This window comes from Cynocephalus volans, chromosome X (assembly GCF_027409185.1).
Source record: "Cynocephalus volans isolate mCynVol1 chromosome X, mCynVol1.pri, whole genome shotgun sequence".
Taxonomy (NCBI): Eukaryota; Metazoa; Chordata; class Mammalia; order Dermoptera; family Cynocephalidae; genus Cynocephalus; species Cynocephalus volans.
Genome location: NC_084478.1, coordinates 34,917,951 through 34,923,683, shown reverse-complemented (window position 1 = coordinate 34,923,683; position 5,733 = coordinate 34,917,951). Strand labels below are relative to the sequence as shown.

General features: G+C 39.7%; 1 pseudogene; it reads right to left on the bottom strand.

Annotated features, from left to right (window-relative positions):
- Positions 1 to 284: 284 nt before the first annotated feature.
- On the bottom strand, positions 285 to 1,820 carry LOC134367848 (probable ATP-dependent RNA helicase DDX53; annotated as a pseudogene).
- Positions 1,821 to 5,733: the final 3,913 nt, after the last annotated feature.

The window sequence follows — 5,733 nt, the reverse complement described above, 5'->3', positions numbered from 1 at the left end:
GGCAGGCTATAAAAGAAAAAAGACTTTACCAACACATAACATTTAATTTTTCCCCACAAAGCATCTCACACTCTCATTTTAAAAACGTTTTTTTTATTAAGGAACATACACAATATTGAAAGCTTAGAGTTATTTAAGAATCGGTTGTGTCTTCAAACCGCCAGTATGTTTCCAATAACTTTCTTATGCATCTTGAATACTGTATATGTTCAACATGCCTTAAATCTTCCCGTAGCTGGTACAACTTTTCAATGTAAACATAACTAAAACTTCTTGGGTTTTCCTCAAGACTTTCCTGGTCTTTTTTCTGTGTCCCTTGTTTGTTTCTGGAAGTTACATTGCTTGGCCATCGCTACAAGAACTTCTGGGACACTCTGATTTGCTCTTTTCAGAATTTGAGTCAATTCATTGGCAATCTTTGAATTATCTTGAGTGATAAGGGAAATTGATGTTCGAGTATTTCCTGCTCGTCCAGTAGGCCCTACTCTGTGGATATTTTCTTCAATGTTTTGTGGGAAATCATAATTATACACGTGTGTGATATTGTTAACATCAAGGCCTCGGGATGCTAAATCAGTTGTAATCAATATCTTCACTTTTCTACTTGTAAAGTCTTCTAATGCTTCCTCTCGATCACATTGCTCTCTGTCACCATGTAGTGATTGCACAGGTAGGCCTTGGATACCAAAATCACTTGATAAGTCATCAACAACAAGTTTTCGGCTGACAAACACTATGACTTTGTCTTTTGGTGACATATTCTCTAGGAATTCTTGGATAAGAGCTCGTTTTTCTGCTTCTGTGGTAACAATTATATTTTGCTTCACTGTGTTTACAGCAACTGGATCCAGAGTGCCAACATAAACAATCATAGGCTCTTTCAAATAAGACTGTGCAAGTCTATGGACAGAATCCGGCCAAGTCACACTTGTCATAATAGTCTGCCGATCTGGGCGCACACCTAACAAAATTTTCTTAATCTGGTGCTCAAACCTCAGATCTAGCATTTTATCTGCCTCATCTAAGACCAAGTAGGTTAACAAACTTATTCATTTGCAGGTCATTCAGTCTTCCAGGTGTTGCAATGATGATACCTACACCTTGAATTTGTCCTTCTCTCTTTCTACCACCATATATACAAATACTTTTCAGACCTTTATATGAATATTTAGAACATTCAGCTTTCACCTGAAGAGCTAATTCTCTGGTAGGAGTGAGGACTAGCATGCCAGGTCCTTTCCTTTGTTCTCTAGATATCGGCTGAAAATCAAGATGAATAAACCCAGGCATTAAGTAGGACAATGTTTTGCCTGTGCCAGTTTGGGCAACCCCTATAAGATCTACTCCTTTTAAGGCAATGGGCCATGCCTGTGACTGAATTGGTGTTGGTTTTTGAAAACCCGCCCTTGTTATGCTTTTCATAAGTTCTGGGTATGGATGGAAACGTCCTCAAATTCACAAGCTGGATTAGGGATGGGACGCTTCTCACCATCTTTCAAGTCATCACACATTACGTTGTAATTTTATTTCCTCCACTTGTCTACCTGTTCTTTAGACATGGAGCTTGTAGCTTTGGATTCTGTGTAAAAGTCTTTCTTAATTGGTGGTAAATCTGCCCATTTTCTTTTTCCCCACGCCACGGCTTCTGCCTTAATACGATCCCAATCAATCAATGGCGGAGCTTCTCTGACAACGTTAACTGTGCTTACGTCTCTCCCAACAGGAGGTTGGGACGCAGCATTATCCACATCCGATTCTGAACGGTACCTTTCTTGTCTTTTAATAAGAGTATCTAAAGCTGCCTTGACCTCTGCTTTCATATCTTTGCTGCCAAAAATTTTCACTACTGCTTCGGAATCCCCCCTTATTATCTGTATTTTAGTGTTTGTCGAACGCTGTAGGTCTTTTATTTATTTATTTATTTATTTATTTTAATTTTATTTTGTCGATATACATTGTAGCTGATTAATGCTCCCCATCACCAAAACCTCCCTCCCTTCTCCCTCCCCCCCTCCCCCCCAACCATGTCCTTTCTGTTTGTTTGTTGTATCAACTTCAAATAATTGTGGTTGTTATATCTTCTTCCCCCCCCCCCCCGGTTTGTGTGTGTATGTGTGTATGTGTGTGTGTGAATTTATATATTAATTTTTAGCTCCCACCAATAAGTGAGAACATGTGGTATTTCTCTTTCTGTGCCTGACTTGTTTCACTTAATATAATTCTCTCGAGGTCCATCCATGTTGTTGCAAATGGCAGTATTTCATTCGTTTTTATAGCTGAGTAGTATTCCATTGTGTAGATGTACCACAATTTCCGTATCCACTCATCTGATGATGGGCATTTGGGCTGGTTCCAACTCTTGGCTATTGTAAAGAGTGCTGCGATGAACATTGGGGAACAGGTATACCTTCGACTTGATGATTTCCATTCCTCTGGGTATATTCCCAACAGTGGGCAGGAAATAGGACTGGGCACAGACTTCATGAATACGACCCCAAAAGCACGGGCAACCAAAGGAAAAATAAACAAATGGGATTATATCAAACTAAAAAGCTTCTGCACAGCAAAAGAAACAATTAAAAGAGTTAAAAGACAACCAACAGAGTGGGAGAAAATATTTGCAAAATATACATCTGACAAAGGATTAATATCCAGAATATATAAGGAACTCAAACAACTTTACAAGAAGAAAACAAGCAACCCAATTAAAAAATGGGCAAAAGAGCTAAGTAGGCATTTCTCTAAGGAAGATATCCAAATGGCCAACAGACATATGAAAAAATGCTCAACATCACTCAGCATCCGGGAAATGCAAATCAAAACCACATTGAGATACCATCTAACCCCAGTTAGGATGGCTAAAATCCAAAAGACTATGAACGATAAATGCTGGCGAGGCTGCGGAGAAAAAGGAACTCTCATACATTGTTGGTGGGACTGCAAAATGGTGCAGCCTCTATGGAAAATGGTATGGAGGTTCCTTAAACAATTGCAAATAGATGTAGGTCTTTTATTTTTGACCCACCACGACCAATGACTGAGCCAACCAGATGGTTCTTCAGTCTAAAGCAGAGTGGTGGTTCATGGGAGCCTGCGGCTCTAGGACCCAAACCGCCTGAGGGGCCATTCCAACTGCTGCCTCTGCCACCTCTGCCATCGCAGCTGGCCCCAGGAGCTCCTGGACTACGCTCTGCCCTCTTCCAGTCCAGGACCCGGGACATTGTGGGGTAGTGGTAGTGTCGGTGCCAGCTTCTGGCCTACATACGGTTAGGAGATGCGAGAAGGTCTGGTCTGCAGCCTCCCACTCTGCAGGCTTTGAAGCGGCTGTTGCCTAAGCAACCATTGTTTGAGGTTGCGGAGGGGAGGGGCGTTGAATGCCTGACCAATCACAGGGCCAGGACTAGTGTGATGTAAGCAGGCGTCTGTGACACACATTTAAAGAGGCACTCCCTCTCAGGGGCTGACCCTGCCAGCAATTACAGGACCCTGAGAGAGCGCCTTCCTAACTTTTGTGACCTGAGTGTCCAGCTCACTCTCACTCTCGTCATGATAGTTCTGGCTCAGCTTGGGGCAACCTTGATTCAGGCCTTAAATTTGTACACATTGAACTTTTTATAGGCTAATTATTTCCACAGAAGAAAAAAATAGGGAGTTCTAAAAAATTAACTTATTTGTTTGTATACTTGTGTGTTTATGTGTTTATTTACTTTGGTAAATTTCTTTTGGAGTATCAACAATGCTTGATCAAGATGAATTCATCACTCCCCTGTTGTGTAATGTAAATTAAATTATACCATCAATGGTCTCTCAGGTACATACTCAGGGATGGCATTTTGCCTCTGATTCTTCAGCTAAACCCCAGCACTTGTCCAGGCAGTTTCCAGATATTATCACAGGGATGATGGTTAGAAGAGAGGCAGAGTGCGGCCTGAGGGAACTTTAGGGGTGTTTTCAGCGGTTTGTCATTCTTCTTGGTGCCTCTCAAGTTTTTTCCCTTCCCTGTGGTTTCATATATTCTGAGATTTAGCACTAGAAGGTTCTGTAGAAGTCATTTATCAGGTATAATGCAGAAGACACCCTGGCAGCAATCTGGACAGCTGGGCATCCAGCTTCTATTTGAACAATCCCAGAGGCAGGAAGCTCACTTCATTTCAAGGATGTTCATTCTTTTGTGAGGCAATTTAATGGTTACAGAGATGATGTGCTTCCTCTTGCTTCCTTAGATCCTTCTTCTGACTTCTGAAGTTACACAGAATAGATTTCATTTTCCTTGTATCCTTGTGTACTTAAGGACAACTGTCAAATCCCTTTAGGATGTTTATTCATCAGGGTAATATTTGAGTTTCTTCAACATTTCCTGCTATCACATGGTTTCCAAGATCCACATCATCCTGTTCCCTCTGCTTTGGAAATGGCTCTTTGAGGACCTTTCATCGTGTAGCACACAGAACTTAAAAAAATTTAAAAAGCAAACAAAATCTGCAGAAATGGCTTTACCATAATAGTACTTTTAGGGCCTCTTCACTGAGGGTCAAAGTTCTACTAGTTTGACCTAAGAACTCCTGAGACACAAAGCTGTTCATAGTAACGTAATGGGCATTTAAGTCCATTCTTCTTCATCCTGTACTTACTCTGTTGATTTTTTGTTTTTAATTTGTTTAACTAAAAGTAGATTATATATTTATCCTTTTATATTCATCCCATTATGTTTGGTCAATTGACGTAGCCTATTAAGTTTAATTTTAGTGATTATTTTCTCATCCATCAGATTATCCCTACTTTCAAATCTTCTGCCAATTTAATGTTCATCGCTTCTTTCTCTCTTCAGACAAAGATGCTGATTAAAATTTGAACATGGTCTGGTATAGGACAGAAATCTGTGACACATTGGGAGAAACTTTCTCTATGTCAGCACTTTTCTGGAAAGAAACTTTTTGAAGAAAAAAAGAAAGGTTTCTGGCCAAATATGTTTGGAAAATGCAGCACCATATATTCCCTTTGATAAATTTACAATGCTTATTAGATAATCCCGAAGCTCTGATAACTACAAGCATCAGGAAAATTAATTGCTTAACTAAAAGTTTCCCAAAGGAATTGGCCAATGGACCTCCTCATCAATTTTTAGAATAAACTTATTCTTTGAAATACTTTTAAATTTACAGAACAGTCACACAGATAGTATATAGTCACACATATACCCCTCAATGTGTTTGTTTCTTCTTATCTTATCATCTCGCATTACCAATATATATTTGTCAAATATAGGAAATCACTATTGGTGTGTTACTGTTAACTAAACTACTGACTTTATACTATCAGTTTTTCAGTAATGAGTTTATATTCAGCAAATAATTGAGATATAAACCCAGATCCATTCCTTGACTTGTGGACAGGGGCTTGTATTCCTTTGCTATAAGGTGACTAGCTTCTACTGTTGTTTTATGTGAATGATATGGAAGAATAGAAGAAGCCTTGAAAGTGAAGTGAAAGAAGGTCATGTTATTGGGAGAGGGGTAGCTGTAAAATTTGAGTAGAGAGCAGTGCACTTTAAGGTGAAATTCACTGTGGAGCATTACTGGGATCACAAAAAACTGACAGGAGACTTTTATGGGTATTGCAGGTACCCAGAGGGATTATGCCTTTGGCATCATTCATTACCATCTGTGATTGACCTTATCAGTTGGAAAAATTGGTTGTTATCTAAATTAAGGGCGACCAACCGGTGTAACATTC